The following is a 21,426-nucleotide window of genomic DNA, read 5'->3' as shown; positions in this document are numbered from 1 at the left end:
CGAAAGCCCACCTGGCGACGCACTGTGGCCCAGGTCTAGAGAGGTGACAAAAAAAATTGCCGATGGGAGGGTTCGATTTCATAACTTGCCAACCGGCCACACACAATTTGTCCAACTGACTCAGCTAGAGATATGAGAGGATTTTTTTATTATTAAAGGGAATATGTATTCTTGGTTTGTTTTGGTCCTTTTTGTTTGGTTTACACACGTTAAGTGATTTGAGCCAGATACTTGTATGTTGATGGGCTTTTTATAGACTTTCATAGAGACCTGTGTGAAAAATAATTGCGTCAAAATAAATCAACATTGTGGGAATTGAACACAGGACCTCATGTCTAGCTCTTCGATGTAACAAACAACAACCTATGCGCCTTTCACATTTACTAATCCCAACTCGCTCTAAATATACGAGTGACAGTCATCATGTTTAGGCGAGCTAATTAAGCGAATGAGCTAATAAAAGAAGAATTGTGGACTTAAATAGAATATTTAAATGGATGTGGCTAATTAAATAAAGGATTATGCGTAAACCGGTGGAATAACTAAAAGAAAGATTGTCATCTTGATAAACTCTACTCGAAGGATTTAAGATAAAAAGGTAGGATAATTAAAAGGAAGGATCTATAGGCTTCAATGTGTTGGGGCTACGAAATTAGAAAAGGAAGGATTGATTCCCGACAAAAACGAGTGATGACGTCATGATAACTAATAAAAGGATTATACATAAATGCCATTAAAAAGATTATACTTAAATAAAATCAGTGGGAGATTATGTCCGGCAAAGAAAATATGAACACGGCTAAATTGCAACGTATTTTTTATGTTCATTTTGTATAAGGATGCTGCGTTGCAGCATGTTCTTCATAGTGAATCTGGTGCTATGGGACATTAAAACATCAATTTTTCCCGTTGCAACGCACGAGCATATGTGCTAGTAATAACAACGAGCCCCAGCTTTATGATCACGTATACATACGAATGGTGTTAGATTTGTGCGATTTGGTTTCATTCCATCTGCAAAAATAATTCAGTATGTTGTGGTATAATTTGATGGCATTTTTAGGTGGTAGGAGGTGGAAAATTCTACATGTTTTTGTCGCAAAATTTTCTTGCTTCCATAAAATGCCATGCGCCTATGAAAAATTACCATGCGTCTCTGAAGAAACTGCCATAAAAAATGTTCGTAAATGCCACCCCTCCCGACGAACGTTCGCTGGCTATTGGGTCCAAACACAAATGTCCATAGCAGACCAACAACACGACATCCACACCATTAGCATCATCTATGTAGCAATCTCTTTTAGCGTCTTACATGTGTTGGGAAGTCTAGTCTGAGTTAATAAAGAGCAAGTAGGGTTTCGAGGCCAATGCCTTTTTCTTATAACTTCCATGATAAGGACAACATTTTGAAACAATTGACATAGGAATATGAATTTTGAGAGGGATTTTAGTGTTCCAAATCACAAGATGTTTTTTGAGCCAGCAATGCATAGATATAGTAGTGTAGATATGATTTATGTTAAGTTTCCAGATGATATCATTAGATAAATCACATATAGGAATAGTACGTCATCACATATTTTTCATTCTCTCCCATTGTTCATCCATAACGGGGGACAATGTTCTTCTAAAGGATGTTACAAGATTAAGCGACTCGAGTTTTTCCATAGTGCAATTTTGTTCTAAACAAACACCACAAAGCAAAGGGAATTTCTCACAAAAGGGTCTATTTTCAAAAATGATACATTTCTATAGTCTAGCAGTATTACCCTCAATTACCACAACCCCCTCTACCCACCATATATAAACCTTTCACTCTCATTATTGCCTTCCAACAAGGAGAATCATACATTTGACTAATATACATATAGTTTCTTTTCTAATATTTAGCTTTAACCGAGGCAACAATAGAGTTCTTCAAATATTTAGCTTTAACAACTTCTTGCCATAGTCCACTACCTTTTATCTAATTTCCACCAACATTTGACTAATAGACATATAGTTTGTTTTCTAATTTCCACCACCATTTGACTCATAGACTTATATTTTGTTTCCTGAGATCTTTGACACCCAGACCCACTTTGCTTTTTTATCTGCCCCATTTCACCAAATGATATCTCTTTTTTCCACAACGTTGCCAAAGGAATTTTCTTCTAGGTTTATCCCATTTCTTAATCATAGTTCTATTCATAAGAAACATTGACATATATAAGATGGATGTGGGATATGACATAATTAAGCTAGATAGTACGACCTTCCATAGACATGGCATACCCAACCCAAGAATCAATTTCTGAAGTAATTGAATATCAACAAAGCTCCAATCATACACTTTTAGGCCAACATAACTTACATGCATGCCAAGATATTTAAAAGGAAAGGAGTTGATCTGCAAATTGAACATCCCAACATAAGTTTCCACAGTAGGTTCATCACCCCCAATAACACACACACCTCACTTTTTATAATTATTTTTTAAACCTGACATGATTTCATTCTAGATAATCCTTAGTATTGGTGGCGTATTGTAAAATATCAATACCATTAGGAACAAGATCAGTTTCCAGCCCAGTCAAAAGCCCATTAAAGTGTGCTTGTGTAACAATTTTAGCGAGGCTCATAGTTGCCAGGTTTAAAAAAGGAGATAAGTGGTCCCCTTTGCGCACCCCCTTGGATCTCTGGAAGTAGGGCCCAGTTACAACGTTTAGTTTAACACATACAACACCGTCGAGCATAATATGCCTATTCCAACAAATCTACTTAGTGCCAAACCAACATACAAAATGACAATCAAGTAGGAATTCCCAGTTGACCTTGTCATAGGCCTTACCGAAATATATCTTAAGAACAATAATGATTCTTCTTTTGTTCACATAAGTATGGTGCAAGATTTCATGCAATGTCATGATGCCATCCATAATGGCACAACTTTTATTAAAGCATTCTGGTGTCTGCTAAACAAAATATCAACAAAAGGCTCAAGACAAACAATCAAAACTTTTGTGATAAGCTTGTAAAAACATCTCAATCAACGAATGGGCCTAAATTGTTGTATCTTGTTTGCATCAGAAAGTTTGGGTTGTAGTGCAATAATACCATAGTTTAATTGTTGAACTTCTAGAGAACCAACATGAATACATTCCAATAAACGCATGACATCCTCACTGACCACATCCCAGTAGTGTTGAAAAAACTCTATAGGTATATTATCAGGGCCAAGGTATGACTAGATTTCATAAAAAATAGAACATGTTTTACTTCCACCTTGCTGAAACTGAAGGAAATATGCCCTAGAGGCAATAATAAAGTAGTTATTTATATTTTCTTATATCATGATAAATGTTTATTATTCATGCTAGAATTGTATTAATCGGAAACTTGATACATGTGTGGATACATAGAAAAACAAAGTGTCCCTAGTACGCCTTTACTTGACTAGCTCGTTAATCAAAGATGGTTAAGTTTCCTGACCATAGACATGTGTTGTCATTTGATGAACGAGATCACATCATTAGGAGAATGATGTGATGGACAAGACCCATCCACCAGCTTAGCATAATGATCATTAAGTTTTGTTGCTATTGCTTTCTGCATGACTTATACATATTCCTCTGACTATGAGATTATGCAACTCCCGAATACCGGAGGAACACCTTGTGTGCTATCAAACGTCACAACGTAACTGGGTGATTATAAAGATGCTCTACAGGTGTCTCCAATGGTGTTTGTTGAGTTGGCATAGATCGAGATTAGGATTTGTCACTTCGATTGTCGGAGAGGTATCTCTGGGCCCTCTCGGTAATGCGGACAAGAGACTTGCCGATAACGAGATTGAACTAGGTATGATGATACCAACGATCGAATCTCGGGCAAGTAACATACCAATGACAAAGCGAACAACGTATGTTGTTGTGCGCTTTGACCGATAAAGATCTTCGTAGAATATGCGGGAGCCAATATGAGCATCCAGGTTCCGCTATTGGTTATTGACAGGAGATGAGTCTCGGCCATGTCTACATAGTTCTCGAACCCATAGGGTCCGCACGCTTAACGTTCGATGACGATTGGTATTATGAGTTTATGGTTTTTGATGTACCGAAGGTTGTTCGGAGTCCCGGATGAGATCACGGACATGACGAGGAGTATCGAAATGGTCGAGACATAAAGATTGATATATTGGAAGGTTATATTCAGACACCGGAATGGTTCCGAGTGGTTCGGGCATTTTTTCGGAGTACCGGGAGGTTACCGAAACCCCCTGGGAGAAGTATTAGGCCTATTGGGCCTTATTGGAGGAGAGGAGAAAGGCCACGTGAGAGGGGCACGCCCCTTGCCCAAACCGAATTGGACTAGGGGAGGGGGCCGACCCCCTCTTTCCTTCTTCCTCTCTCCCCCTTCCCATTTTCCCTCTCCGGTGGTGGAAGGAAGGAGGGGGGGGGGCAATCCTACTTGGATTATGAGTCCAAGTAGGACTCCCCCCTTATGGCACGCCCCCTTAGGCCAGCCACCTCCTCCCCCCCTTTATATACGGAGGGGCACCCTAAAGGCACAACAGACATCTCTTAGCCGTGTGCGGTGCCCCCCTCCACAGTTTACCACCTCGGTCATATCGTCGTAGTGCTTAGGCGAAGCCCTGCGCCGGTAACTTCATCACCACTGTCGCCACACCATCGTGCTGACGGAACTCTCCCCCGTCCTCAACTGGATCAAGAGCTCGAGGGACGTCATCGTGCTGAACGTGTGCAGAACATGGAGGTGCCGTACGTTCGGTGCTTGGATCGGTTGGATCGTGAAGACGTTCGAGTACATCAACCGCGTTACTAAACGCTTCCGCTTTCGGTCTACGAGGGTACGTGGACACACTCTCCCCTCTCGTTGGTATGCATCTCCTAGATAGATCTTGCATGATCGAAGGAATTTTTTTTGAAATACTGCGTTCCCCAACAGTGCATCCGAGCCAGGTATATGCGTAGATGATATATGCACGAGTAGAACACAATGAGTTGTGGGCGACAATAGTCATACTGCTTACCACCAATGTCTTACTTTGATTCGGCGGTATTGTTGGATGAAGCGGCCTGAACTGACATTACATGACCGCATTCATGAGACTGGTTCTACCGACGTGCTTCGCACATAGGTGGCTGGCGGGTGTCTGTTTCTCCAACTTTAGTTGAATCAAGTTTGACTACGGCCGGTCCTTGTTGAAGGTTAAAACAACACACTTGACGAAAAATGGTTGTGGTTTTGATGCGTAGGTCAGAACGGTTCTTGCTAGAAGCCCATAGCAGCCACATAAAACTTGCAACAACAAAGTAGAGGACGTCTAACTTGTTTTTGCAGGGCATGTTGTGATGTGATATGGTCAAGACGTGATGAGATATAAATTTTTGTATGAGATGATCATGTTTTGTTGAAGTTATCGGCAACTGGCAGGAGCCTTATGGTTGTCTCTTTATTGCATAAGATGCAAGCGCCATATAATTGCTTTACTTTCTCACTATGCGATAGCAATAGTTGCAAAAGCAATAGTTGGCGAGATGACCATGTGACGACACGTTGATAGAGATCAAGATGATGGAGATCATGGTGTCATGCCGGTGACGATGGAGATCATGACGGTGTTTTGGAGATGGAGATCAAAGGCACAAGATGATGATGGCCATATCATGTCACATATTTTGATTGCATGTGATGTTTATCCTTTATGCATCTTATTTTGCTTAGTACGGCGGTAGCATTATAAGATGATCCCTCACTAAATTTGAAGGTATAAGTGTTCTCCCTGAGTATGCACCGTTGCTACAGTTCGTCGTGCCGAGACACCACATGATGATTGGGTGTGATAAGCTCTACATTCACATACAACGGGTGCAAGCCAGTTTTGCACACGCGGAATACTCGGGTTAAACTTGACGAGCCTAGCATATGCAGATATAGCCTCGGAACACTGAGACCGAAAGGTCAAACGTGAATCATATAGTAGATATGATCAACATAGAGATGTTCACCATTGAAAACTACTCCATCTCCCGTGATGATCGAACATGGTTTAGTTGATATGGATCACATGATCATTTAGATGACTAGAGGGATGTCTATCTAAGGGGGGTTCTTAAGTAATATGATTAATTGAACTTTAATTTATCATGAACTTAGTCCTGATAGTATTTGCAAATTATGTTGTAGATCAATAGCTCACGTTATAGCTCCCCATTTATTTTTGATATGTTCCTAGAGAAAAATAAGTTGAAAGATGATAGTAGCAATGATGCAGACTGGATCCGTGATCTGAGGATTATCCTCATTTCTGCACAGAAGAATTATGTCTTGGAAGCACCGCTAGGTGCAAGACCCGTTGTAGGGGCAACTCCGGACGTTGTGAACGTCTGATAGAGCAAAGCTGATGACTACTTGATAGTTCAGTGTGCCATGCTTTATGGCTTAGAATCGGGACTTCAAAGATGTTTTGAACGTCATGGAGCATATGAGATGTTCCAGGAGTCACTACAAAAAAAGACACTTCCGTGATGATACGTGTTTGTCACAATAGGTCACGTTTTCTGTCATGCATGTACATCCATAACGATTTTACGACAGAATCAAGATAGTCATACCTGTGCTGTCGTAGAAGTGTTCCATGACATTACCCAAATTATCATCACGGAAGTGTCCACTTCCATGACGATAAATGGCGCGTCATGAAAGTGCTTTCGTCAAGGGTGACCGACATGTGGCATCCACCGTAACGGGTCGCCGTTAAGCTATCGGGTCCGATTTTGGATCCGATAACCCGTTAACAGCCCGGATCAATGAGGATTTTCCACATGTAAAATTATCATTGGCCAGAGGAAACACGTGTTGGATCACCGTTGGGACAGATGTCATCCACTCATTGGATAGGAGGCGCCTATGATAGGTCAACATGTGGCACGACCCAACAGTGGCCCATTCCGGTGAAAAAGGCTGGCCTAGTAAAAATTAGCAGGCCAGCCCATATAAGGCCTACTTGTGTCAAGTCCATTTAAGCCCACAGCCCATACGAGATGTGCCAATTCGGCCCGTCAACGGCCCGTTAAAGATTGGACACCATTGTAGACCATCGTCAGTTCGAGCCCGTTAACAGCCCGCTATATATTTGGGATCAATATCGGCCTGATGTGATTTCAGCCTGTTAACGGCCCATTCAAGGGATGGGCCAATTTTTAGGATGTATATCTTTCGGCTTTTAACGACCCATTTAAATGTTGGGCCAATTTCCGGCCCGGTGTGTCTTTCAGCCTATTGACGACCCATAAATGAGTTGGGCCATTTGTAGTCGGACCTTAGTTTTGGCCTTTTAGTGACCCATTTAAGTGTTGGGCCAATTTCCGGCCCGGTGTGTTTTTCAACCTGTTGACGACCCATAAATGAGTTGGACCATTTGTAGTCGGACCTGAGTTTTGGCCTTTTAACGGCCCATGCTCTTCATGGTCCAATACCAGCCCGGTTTCTCTTTCGGCCTTCTAAAGGCCCACAACACAGTTGGGCCATATATAGTACGACCTGACTTTCGGCCTCTTAGCGGCCCATGCTCTTCATGGTCTAGTACGAGCCCACTGTCTCTTTTGGCCTGCTAAAGGCCCACAGTATAGTTGGGCCATATGTAGCCCGACCTTAGTAACAACCTGTTAACGGCCCATGAAATCAAATGGGCCCACCTATTGCCCGCTTCAATGTCGGCCTGTTAACGACCCGGGAGGTAAGAGGGCCGACCATTAACTTTTGGCCTGGTAATGGCCCATTAACTTAATGGGCCCACTAAAGTTCATACATGTCTTTAGGCCCAAATAGATAATTTGAGCCCATTACGACGAGCAATTATGCACAGGACCAAAACCGATCAAGCAAATGTATGACATACAGGGAAAAACGTTGCACAACCAGCATATATTACAGGAAGTTACATCCACTGGGCAATCAAAGATTGATGCCGTGCCAATAAATGAACAGAACCTAACGATCTACAACGTCACAATCTGCAACCTCAGCGCGGATGACGCCCATAAGCATGTGGGCAAGTTCTTGCTGCTTTGCTACACTGTCTCTAAAAACATTGATCAGTTGTTGTTGCACACAAATGTGCAACTCTGATTCCTCACCATTTCCATCATTGCTTATTAATTGGTTCACAAACATACATTTTTTCTGTTGCATTTGAGACAGAGGAAACTGAACAGATTCAAATGGCGATTTTGGCAGGCTTGTATTATTGATAGTGGAGAGTGTCTCGACCATTGCATCATAACATAAATTAGGAGGGGAACCGAACAGATTAATCATGAGTTATTGCTATATTACCTGGCCTAGATTTACTAGAAAGAAACAATGGGGTTGCCTTGCTATTTTTAGAGTTTGTCGTCTTATCTTCAGTAGCCTGCACCAAATTAACACACTAGCATTGCTATCATTGGCCAGGTCAGATAATAGGAAAGAAACATTGACACAACGAACGTTTGGGCAACCAGACCACACCAGCCTACACCAAATTAACACAATATGGCACATCTATCATAAGCCAGGTAAGGTAATACGAAAGCAACATTGACACAATGAATGAATGGGCAACCAGAGCAACACTACAATTCAGTAATGTGCATGATATGAGATAGTACACTCATGCATCTCAGTATGCAAAACTACCAGGCAGTTTTACTTACAAAAATCAACATTGTCGCCTTTAACATTTTGCTACAACTGAATTTAGACCAGATAAAGTTTGGATTCACACCGATTAACAAAATACATGCTGCTGTAAAAATATAGTGATATACAGCAGGCGCTTACATTAGCATTGAAGCACACAGAATTCTCGCAAGATACTTTTCTCGAATACGATCCCAGTACAGAAAGTCTTCTATCCTTTAAGCTTATTTTCTAAAAGAGGGATGTGTAAGAAACATGTAGGAAATATGATTAGAATGCTATAAAATTTCATGATGCGATGGTATTGCAAGAGACCACTAGAACAACACTTCAATGTAAAAAAAAGAACATGGCATGATAGACAGATGAAGTACATACTGATGAATAACAATGCATAAGATATTGAGAAGCATGATTGTCCAAACTAAGCAGATGGCATTGCGATAGAGTAGAATGACAGTACTTGAATTTGAAAACATGTTATCATTAATGGAATAGGTATTGAAAAATAGGAAAGCATGCCATATTTACATGCATGATTAGCAGGCGAAGCACAAGGCATTGCAACAGAGTAGATGCACTCCAGGACACTATATGCATGATGTACCCATATCAAGGGCCAAGTTAGAGCAAGGACCTTATGGGGTGAATAGGATTCATCATCTTTCTGCAAGTCTTGTGAAGAACTGCCTTTACATGTTCCATCATATTGGGTATCATTGACGTCAAGTTTGTTGGCCGTTACATTGCTCCGCGAGGTTCTTGTGGATAAATCAGTGTGTGCAATTATATCTGACATGCATGGAAGACAACTAGTAGTTAGATTTATGTAATGAGTGCCTATAGGAGACAACATAAATAGTAGGACTGGGGTTAACTAGCAGCAACAGGTCTCAAAAACTAAAGGGGGAACACAGATGAAAGCTATAGAATATGTATCGTTTGTACTCGAGATTAACTAGATGGCACACAAAAGTATTAAGGAACAACATAGGTTATACTAGAAGTGGTATAATACTATAATCACCAGCCTGTGGGATATCATTGGCTGATGGATGATAACTATGGAACAACGTTACCTAAAGAACAAGTCTCTTAGCTGAACTATGAAACAACGTTAACTCCTGAACAAGACCCATAAGAGATCAGCATGAATATACAGTGAAATGTGATAATCTATTTTCCATGCTTAGATGAATAACAAAGCCATAAATGTTGCACACAAGTAAGATGAGGGTACAACCTATCTGGCCGCCATCCATAGGAGTGAGCATCATGTGCTGACTTGTCGATGGCCCTGCAGTTGTTGTGGCTGTCCATGTTGGGCACACGCATTCGATGCAGGGAACTGTTGAGTGGGGACTATAGCTCCCTTCTGGTGTATGCTTCCCTTGTTCAAGCAACTACGGTGAGTCGAAAGACGGTGTGGCTGAAGATGCATAAAATGCATAATGTTAAGAACGACACATCTCTCTGATCTAAAGAAATACCCTAAGAGATCAACGACAAGGTACGAGAGTGGTCACACGTCTATTGACTGAAGACTAAATTGGGGTCACACGATTTTATTTTATTTTGGTACTGTCCGATCTACACCGGATGGCTTGATGGCCGTCTTGTGCCTCCCGGCTGACACTGTTCGGAATCTTCCCCGAAGAGTCAGCGACCACCGGCAAAGCAGCCTGCCTCCACAGTCCGTGGCCCCGACCAAAACCTTGCTCCCCGCCCCACCGCACTGCCGTGGTTGTGCCACCCCCGGGCCAATCCACAAAGACTTGCCGTCATCCATATCCGGCGGCGGCAGTACCTTCAACCCACGCAACTCTAAGATAGCCATCTAAGCGTTGCTTCTGCGGCGAACTTGCGCCCCCGCACCCTTACATTAGACACCAGCCAACCGACAGCCTAGGAGCTCCGCCAGCTCGAGGGGTGTTGCTTCTCATTGGGAATCAATTGGCCCAGAATAAAAATTCAGACAACTCACGCCTAAATAAAGTGATTTGAGATGATGGTGCGACCTATCTAGCGGCCAGGTGAAATAGGTAGCTCCAGCTGCCTAGTCGGTGAGGCCGGCGCGGTTGCGGTGGATACTGGCGGCAGGGAAGCAGAGATGTCGCGATGGTCGACGGCTACGGGGAAGCAGTGTCGGGGCTCTGGGCGGGTCCAAAGTTGGAGCCGCTCCGGCGCTGTGAACAACGGCGGGGGTGAATCGGCTCCGGTACGGTTCACGCGCCCGTCGTCAAGGCAGCTCTGGTAGCACGGAGTAAGAGGCACATGGCCTAGTGCACGACGGCAACTGGACAGCGTCTCTGAGATTAGAGAGGAGGGCGGCTGTGAATTTGGTGAGGTGGGGGCGCCATGGAGGAGGGACTGAGGTTTCGCGGCTCGGGAGCAGGGAGCTTCCGGGGAGAAGGTGATTTGGTGCCCACGAGGTATGAATGGGGAATTGGGAGGGGAACCATGTCTCATAGACGCATTTGTCTGAAATGTGTGTGTGTGTGTGGGGGGGGGGGGAGTTACAATTCTACCCCTGCCTTTAGGCTTCTCGGCTTGGGTCTGTGTACTGAGGGTCGGGGATAGTAGAGTAACTTTGCTTCTCCCAAATAGTGGGCGCGAGCGATTTCGGGCGAGGAGGGCGTGTTTTGAAATATAGTGGGCGCGAGCGATTTCGGGCGAGGAGGGCGTGTTTTGAAATATAGTGGGCGCGAGCGATTTCGGGCGAGGAGAGCGTGTTTTGAAATAGTGGGCGCGAGCAATTTCGAGCCAGCAGAGGGTATTTTTCCGACCATGGTTTATGAATTATTCGGCACATGTCATTTCGGCCGAGGAGAAGGCGCGCTTGGACGAAGTTACGAACCTACCCTCGATGTACAACGGGCCAATTGATGCGTGTCCCACATAGGCTGGTAATTTCGCGTCTCCCATTTATTTGCTCAGAGAATTCCACCGAGCAGAGGGTGTTTAACGGTTCGTTCAAATTTTGGAAGAACGAGCATCCACGTCTACCTTACCAAGTCGATTCGAATCAAATTGTGAAATATTAGCTTGCCACTTCTTTTTTAGATGGAGAGATGATGCTCGGGAGTAATGTGTTTTACATGCTCGTTGCTAGCGGTTTACTATATGACAAATAGTTGACCCACTCAAAAACGGGAATCAAACCCAAAATGGAATATATTGATTCAATGAAATAGCTCGTTCACCAGGTCAAAATAGTGAACTAAATCCAAGATTGAACACCTCAATCAAGTAGCATGTTGTACAGTATTAGTATTATAGTACTCCATGAACATGTTGAAAGTCAAATTAATGAACTTGTTTGATATACGCATATCCCCGTTCATGTGTGGATTGCAGACAACATGTTCTCCAATTTAAATATTTGAATGCAAGTTTATATCGAAACATGGTTTATATCAGTCTTTGATGCATAAACGCGACCTCCCCCTCTCCCGGACTCCTGCTCTCTCTCTCGCCGACAATCTTCAATTCTATCGCACGCATCCAACACACAAACCTTGTTGGTCCCTCTCCCTCCCCCTCTCTCTCTCTCTCTCTCTCTCTTTGTGTGTGTGTGTGGGGGGGGGTCTTTCTAGTTCGCATGCATATATACTCCATCTATAGGTCTCTCTCGCACACTATATGGTTCTCTAGTCCAAGCTAAATATCTTGGGTGCACTCATCGTACGCACACAAATTCCTTGGCTCGTTACCCGTAACTCTCTCACGCACCACTCTGTCATCTCGGAGCTCTTCCCTCTCTCTCTCAAACTCTCCATCTACCTGGGTTACACATACACATGCATATCTCACTTGCACTCGATAGACCCATCTAAAACTCTAACTCTCTCCCTTGTTCTCTCTCCATCTCTCACACACACACAATCTCATGCCTAGCCAAGTATGATGGCCTCTCACTCAAATGTAGGCACACGCAGTCCCCCCTATATGTATATGACTAGCTAATCTTAGTCTCCATCACAAACATGTGCATGGTCTATATCGATTTCTCTCGGGGCATCTTTCTATCGTGCATGCACCTTCCTCAATCTCCCACCCATATAGTCCCCTCACGATCTCGAGGGGATCTCCCTATCACAAACACACCCTCTCTCCCTCCCATGAGTCCATGTTCGCCATGTGTCCCTCTCGACCTTTATTCCTTGTTGGCTAGACCTCTATTGGACATGTGCTATATGGGTGTCTCTCTCCGTTGCAAATAGTCATGCACTAGCTATCTTCATGTATCTCCTCACCTTGCTTTTCTATCTAGGAGATGCATGCGTGATATGTTTGCATAATAAACGAAAAAACACTCTCTCTCTAATTTATCGTTTGTTGTCCCTTTCTCTTTCACACACATACTCTTTTGGCACACTCACCCATTCTCCTTCACATGCACTTGATCTCTCTCGACTTAGGCACTCTCTTAGGTCCATAGCGTATAGATTTATTGAAAAGTCAAACATCACAAAGTTTGACCATGTACGTGGAGAAAAACATTTACATCTAGAACGGCAAACATATACCATTAGATTCATCATGAGATGTAGTTTCGTATGATGTATCTTTGGTATTGTAGATATAAGTAACATTTGCGTAAACCTGATCGAAGTTTCCAAAGTTCGACTTCTAAAAAATTTACATGCACTGCATTGTCAAGCGGATGGAATATCTCTTTCCCGCTCTCAGCTATCTGACGCACCACTCAGCCTTATCGGGGCTCCTCTATCTCTCACAAACTTCATATCTCCCTGGTTCACACATACACATGTCCCGCTCGCGCTACATATAGACCCATCCAACACTCTCTGCCCTTGTTCTCTCTCTCTATGTGACACGCACCCCCCTAAGTACCATAATCCCTCACTCCATCATAGGCGCACACACCCCCCTAAGCATGATTATCTCTCACTAGCCATCAGGAACACACGTATTGTCTCCTTCCATCCATACATATATCTCGATATCTCTCAGGGTATCTTCTATCGTGCACACACCTTGTCACTCGATCTCCCACCCATGTAGTCCCATCACGATCTCCAGGGGATCTCTCTATGACAAACATACACTCTCTCCTCCCCATGTCTGCATTTTCTCTGTATGTCTCTGTCCACCTCTCTCCCTTGTTTGTCAGACCCCTCTTGGCCACGTGCTAGGGGTCTTTCTCTCTCAGTTGCAAACAACCACACACTATCTCCTCACCTTGCTTCCGTTGTTGAAGATGCATGTGTGATATGTTTGCATAAGACACACACGCCTTTTCTCTACTTTTATCGTGTGTTGTCCATGTCTCTTTCACACATGCACACACACTTTTTTCACTCACTCTTTCTATTTCACACACACACTCTCTCTCTCTCTCTAGTTAGGGACTCTCTCACGTCCATAAGCATATGGATGTTTTGAAAAGTCAAACCTCAGAAAAGTTTGACCAGGTATATGTGGAGAAAAACATTTACATCTGGAACGATCATTAGATTCATCATAACATGTACTTACTTCATACTATCATTTATCTTTGGTATTGTAGATATAAGTAATTTCTTTATAAACTTGGTTAAAGTTTCAAAATTTTGACTTTAAAAAAAATGTTGGCACTACATTATCGAACGGAGGGAGTAGCTCTTTCTCTCTCTCTCTCTGCTATATCTCACGGGCCTCCCCTCTCACTCGAACTCTCTATACCGACAGATTATACCCTCACTATGTCAGCGTATAGCTCCGTATATTGTTTAGTTGACCGGTCAACCAGTTCACATGCTGCCTTGTCAGCTCGTGTTCTCTATCTTCGTGCGCTGGCCCATGTGGCAGTGGGTGAAAATAAGTAAACTAGAGGCCCATATGACACGCAGTGAAGTAAACAAAGTTGAAACCACTTGGGGTAGCACCCCGCACGCTATTAAATTGAGGGCACATTGATGACACACTTCTTCCCCGTGAAGGACGCACTCACTCACAATTCACCACTGCGTGGCGGCATGCATAGAAGGATGCACTCGCGCACACCCAGCAGACCAGCACACATGTACACCAGTGTCACCGCCGGTTGAGATGGATGGCGAGGCAGCCAACAAGCGGAGGCGGCTCGAGCCAAAACCGCATCCGGCGAGCCTGGACTTCATCAGCAGCCTCCCCGACGACATGCTGCTCGTCATCATCGGCCTCCTCCCCACCAAATTTGCCGTGCGGTCCGCCCTACTCTCCCGGCGGTGGCGCCCCCTCTGGCGCCGCGTCCACCTCAACCTCACTGTCGACAGCTGCCCCTGCAATGGGGATTGCAAACACATGGCCGCAATCTACAAGATCCTTTCATCGCACCCTGGGCCAGCCAGACGCCTTGACATCCGCATGTTCAGTACCAACTGCAAGGTCCAAGCCAAGTTCGACGAGTGGTTCTTATCCCCCGCCCTAGATCAGCTCGAGGAGCTCAGCTTTGAAGCTGGACGATGTCACTCTCTGCCACCGTCCATGCTCCGCCTCACGCCAACACTGCGCCGCGCCAGCTTCAGCTCCTGCTATCTTCCCCAGATTAATGCCGCAGCCACCCTTATTCTCCCTCAACTCAAGCAGCTCGACCTCTTCGACGTTGGCATCTCGAAGCAGGCTATGGAGCATCTGCTCCGCAACTGTACTGCACTCGAGTACCTTTGTCTTGAGCAGATCCACAGGTTCATTAGCCTCCACATCGCCTCGACAAATCTTCGATGGATTTATGTGTCTTGCTGGACCCGCAACAAGACATCAATTGGGAAGAGATCACTCTAGCTGTTCCACGTTATGGTCATAGAGAATGCGCCTTTCCTTGAGAGATTGCTTGTATCTGATCTAGAAGGTCCAACAGAAATCAGGGTCATTGACGCGCCGAAATTGACAGCGTTGGTGTACTCGTTTGCCAAATTCTCCGAACTCTTTATTGGATACATAATCTTTCAGGTACAACACTCATCTTCTTCTCCATCTTCTTGAAATTCACATTTTTAAATTTCTTATTGATGTATTTACGACCATCTTCCAGAAAATGATTCCCACAAGATTGACCTAGTCTATGCGCACAGTGAAGATCTTGGCAATAAAATCTATCGGCCCCAATCTAGATCAAGTTGTTGATTCCTTACATGCTTTCCGTGCACGGAGAAGCTACTTATCAAGGTGAAACTTATTTCCTATTAGTAAACGGTAATCACAACGTAGCTCAATTTTTTTCGTAATTTTCCCAAAATACGATGACAAGTGTAGTGTTTAAAACTGCATCTACGCACTGCACCAAAAGAAATGTTTTTAGTATTTTTTCTCACGTGATTTCCTGCATCATTTTTTGTTGTACTACTATAGTAGCCTAGGCTAGTCATAGTGGAAAGTAACTTAGACTAGTAACTCTATGGTTACCGTAAGAGCAAGTACTACCTCCGTCCTGGTTTACTCTTCCTATTTTGTAGTATCAAAATTTGACCATAGATTTAACTGAAAAAATGTTAATGCATGTCACTAAAAATTATATCGTTGGATTCGTATTTGAACATAATTTAAAATGGTATAATTTTTGGTGACATGCATTGGCATTTTCTTAGGTAAATCTATGGTCAAAATTTTACACTAAATACGAGGTAGTACAAAAGTGGGCTATAACGGCCCTCCACTATGTAGACCAAAACACGTGCCAAATTCACTTGTGATGCATTTGGCATCGACCCCCCTCCATTTCTCACCTGGTGCCCCAATCTGGATCACCTACTTTGCTCCGGTGCCAAATTAACTCATGCAATGAAAAAACACTTGCGTGGGAGAGAGAGAGAGGACCGAGGCAATAAAAAACACTTGTTTGGGAGAGTGAGAGGCTGGTGTAGTTGGTTTGATTGATTTGTTTATACATGTGGGTCTGTGTGCACAACGGTGCCAACTCTCTCACATTGCGAGAGCGGTGCCAAAATCTTTTGATTTGACATCAATGCGTATTATGTGGCATACTTTTGAGAGGAAAGAGAAAGAGAGAGAGAGATTGAAAAAATATCACTAGCCAGCCAACCCTATCGTATGAGCGAATCATATTGGTACATCTTGATGACACGACAATCTTATACAGCCAGCTGCTCTAATATGTTCTCTTCTTTTGCAGATAAAAAAGACCCGAAAGTGAAAAATGTGCTGCACTGTAAGAATCTCATCAAATGCCTTGATCTCCATCTTACATAAATTGATTTGATCGACTACCGATGCAGCACATCTGAGATTAAATTGGCCAGGTTCTTTGTTCTGGAGGCAAGTGTGCTCATGGTAATGAGGTTTGGCGTTCTCTGGTGCAACAATGAATGGCATGCTGATCATCGCAAGCGTCTAAGCCTAAATGACAAAGTCTCCGCAGAAGCTGAATTTGTTTTTGAAACATCAAGTGGCCAGAGACTTGAAAATTTATTTGCCCATTAGTGACTTGTCAGGGCGATGGATTTTAGTTTGTACGATATTGCTGCATCCACCTAAAGTAACAAAAGTTCTTACGCAAACTTCCTAGATTCCCTCTTCGTAGGTGCAACATTACTCCTAACATTTGTAATATCAGTTTGAAACTTGTAATATTGCCGTGTCCTATTCCTGCATTTTCAAAATCCTGCGAATCAAAGAGGTCCTGAGTTGGTGATGATGTTGTGCCTGCCATCTTTCACCAATAGCCGTCGGATCTAGATCTGATGCACACAAACCAAACTTCTCCAGTTTTGCAAAAAGATGCCCGCACTTGTTCCCCATTTACAAACAACTCCTTGCCTCTCACAATCAGCCTTATCTCCTCCCCACCACATCTAGAAGGCCATGGAAAAATCTGGCGCGATGGCTGCCGCCGGCGCCATCCACCCCTAATCTTGGTGTTTCGTGCAATGCACGAGCATCTACGCACGGGAAATTATGTCGAACATGACCAGTTGTAAGCAGGCTAGCTCTACAACCATGATGATAGTGACTGCAGATGGTGAGGCTGACTATGTTATGCTGAACACGGCGCCTATACTCAGGTGTCATCTTTGGCGCAGGGTCTTGTCACTTCACTGCGAGGAGCAGCACGTAATAATTTGACCAACGGGTAGTACAATGCTACTACATTGGTAGTAATACTACTAGTACTAGCACCACCGTCTGGATTTAGTAGTACTACCACATCCATCTGGATTTAGTATTTTACTAGCAATATCTAGTAATGCATGTCACAAAAAAGGGTCTGTCTAGGACACATCTAGATGTGACATAGTTATGTCACATCTAACCTGATGTCCACTATGTTTGTGGCCTGTTTTTTTTCTTGTCTCAGTTTTTTTGTTCCTTGTTGCTACGTTATTTGTGGGAGATTAGATGTGACATCCTTGGAAAACATCTAGATGTGAATTAGACAAATTGCACAAAAAATGTACTACTCCCTCTGTAAATAAATACATGGTGTATTGTTTTATTCCTTCCGGTAGATGGCTCAAATCTGAAGTCTCATCAATCATACTACTATTGTACTCATCGAGCGCTCAGCTTTGTAAGCTACCAACAAAACATTGCAATCGAAGACTACTATTGTACTCCCTTCGTACTGGTGCATTAGTCACGTTATGGAAACCAAATAGTAATCCCAAAACTTTTAGGCGCGGTGCATTAACTACCCACATCGCTCCCTATTTTTTGCCACGAAAAAAGAAATCACCCAATACGAGATGTGGGGTGCGTATGCATCCAATGACTTGAGACTACTCCCTCCATCTAGGTGTATGACTAGCCACAATGAAGAGTAACATACACATATCCCTAAACTATGTTACTACCTTTCATAGTGGGTAGTAACATAAGTATGGTAACATGCAAAGCCTCATTTATTAGGTTATAGACTCATATTGCATTGGGACATGTGATGTTATAGTAACTAGCTAAGTTACTCAAACTATCTCTCTCCTCATTAACTCATTGCCACATAAGAAAATTTGTTGAATTGGACTCGATGTTACTGCTGAAGTTACCCCCACTTTGGCTAGTCTAAATCATCTTAGAGCAAGTGAAAAAGAGGAGTGGGCTCTCATGCAAGAGCCGCTATATGCAGATTCCTAGGCCGATATACAATAAATATGAAGAAAGAGAGAGAGAGAAGATGAGAAAAAGTAGTACTCTTATAGCCAGCCTTATAACTAACCTTATTGTATGAGTGGCTACAAGTGATGGCTCTATATGACATGGCAACATCATATAGCCAGCAACTGGCTATACTATTAACCATGCTCTTGTGCACCATGACCAAGACGAAGGGGAAAGCGAGAGAACTTAATGTATTTTTGCTAATTAATAGGATTACATGCAATGAACTAACCACCGCATGTCATGTTTGGTAGTCTCAAGTCATTGAAAGCATGCACGGCCCACATCTCTCATTGGTTGATATGTCATGAAATAAGAAATGAGGAGGGAGTTAATGTACCGTGCCTAAGTGTTCTGGGATGGAGGGGGATGCAGCTTCATTGACTTACTGCACCTGCGTTTGGGTGAATGACTCGTGGGCCCAACAGGTGGCTGGCCCACCTGTCATACAGCCAAAGGTACATGCAGTAGAGGGCCGAGGAGTAGATGGCCAACACACACGTGAATGCAACGCAGTCTACACTTCTCATATAAAGGCTCCCCACCAGTCCAATCTACAAAATCCTATGCACCTACGCATCCTAACCAAGGGCAAGAGTGATCACTCCAATCGCAAGATCAGTTGACTAGAAGCTAGACCCATGGAGGCGATGAGCGCGAGCATCGGCCGGCTGTGCCAGATGGTCCACGATGCCGGCCTGCGGCCCGGCACCGAGGAACGTCTCCAGGTCGTCCTTGACTCTGCTAGGGCGAGAGGCCGGTTGGACGACAGCTTCGTCTCCTTATTCGACAAGGTCCTCGTTGGCTTCCTCGACAAGTTCACCATCGTCAAGAAGCTCGCGGACGACCTTGACATACGCCTCTAGCCCACGCGCCCAGGCTCTGCGATGGCCGCCACCCTCAAAGGCCTCTATGGTGACAACCTCTTCGATGCACTGGTGGCCCTGCGACTGCCCGCCGTCACGCCGGAGAATGTCCACCTCGAGGTCGTGCTCGCCGCGTAGCGCCTGGCGCAACAAGACACCATCGACATAACCACCCACGTCTACACGCAAATCGTCCACAAGGACTACTACGTGCCAGAGGAGGATGATAGGTCGCTGGTCTTCTTGACTCGCAGGGCAACCTTGGATGGCATTGTTCAGAAGCACGTTGAGCTCGCCGCCAACGCCGCTGCTCCTCACACGTCGGTTGGTGACCCGACACACTAGGGCGTGAGGATGTCGTTGATGGATCCGTATGTATCTTTATCTTTCCGTCAAATCCATGTAGTAGTATATGGTACTACTAGTAATTATCTTACCTTTCGCATCAACTTCATAATTTTCGTACGTACTCCATGCATGAACCGCGCCAGTACCAAACTTCTCATTACTCTAGGGAAAATCGTTATTTCTATCTATCGTTCGCGCCATGGAGCAGAACCAAATTTTACAAGTTACAAGTTCAAAAGGAAAAGCCTGTCGTGTTCACGTCGCACCCCCACACGGTTGGTCTGGCACGCCGCTCAAGGGGGAATGCATGCTGTGTTGCATTTTCACTTACAAGTGGGACCGCAGTTGAGCAAACTGACTATCGGCAAACCCCCACCCCTCCCATCGCGTGATGGCTGAGAAAATAGGAGGGAGAAGAGATGGCTGTAGCACAGACTCCAAGAAAATTGGTATCGGATGTGACTCGTGTGGGTGGCGTGTGCCGTACTGGTAGACGTGAATGCTAGTTATGGCCCATGCCACCCCACTATATCGAGCCTATATCGAGGTGCTGGTTACATAGAACAAATTTCCTGGAGTCCGTGCTCAGCCCTCCTCTATCTCTCTTCTCAGCCAGCCAGGAGACGCACGGAGCCCATCGTCTGTTTGCTCACATGCGGCCCCACATGTCAGTGAAAATGCAAGAGGACCCACTGAACCTGCACATCTTTCACCTCGACGTGCTGGTGATGAAAAATAATCCAATAAAGATCTTCGGTGGCCGCTTTTGGAGTTACTCAAGAGTAGTAAGATTCTATTTATAGTTCAACCCAAGATGCACATCACGTGGCTTCAACTACCACTCCATTTTCTTGCATGACACGACCTGGATGCTGGATGTCCCATGTGTCGGCAAAAGGAGGAATAACTCGACCAAATCTTCTCCACATTTAGACCGGAGGAGTAGGAAACACGGCAAGCCCTATGCCTACACCATACTACGTACAAGCCCACCTCATGCAGTCATGCTATCACCATATTTCTCGGCCTCCGTGCGACACCTAACTATTTTTTGGCTCTATGTGATGTGGAAACTTCATACTACTACGGATGCTAGCTATACTACTACGACGCTAACACTCCAAGAAGTGAGTCGAAAACCATTTATAAATTGAGTTTATGACATGCATATGCAAATGTACCATTCATTACATACAACAAGTCATCAACACACAACGACAACGAGGATACATGTTGGATTATAGATTAGTTCCAACAAAACATTCTAGTAAATACTAAAGTTTTCATCACACAACAAATAACAAGCAATGAAATAAACTTCAGCTCAACCAATCCTCGGCGTTGGAAACACTTGCTTTGAACCAGAAGTGATTCTTTGGGAATGGGCAACTACTGTCAATCTCGAGACCAATGCATGACTGATCATCCA

The sequence above is a fragment of the Triticum urartu genome, chromosome 2A (genome assembly GCF_056163025.1).
Source record: "Triticum urartu cultivar PI428250 chromosome 2A, HENAU_Tu73, whole genome shotgun sequence".
Lineage (NCBI taxonomy): Eukaryota > Viridiplantae > Streptophyta > Magnoliopsida > Poales > Poaceae > Triticum > Triticum urartu.
The sequence above is the reverse complement of the archived record's forward strand: the minus strand, read 5'-3'. Positions refer to the sequence as shown.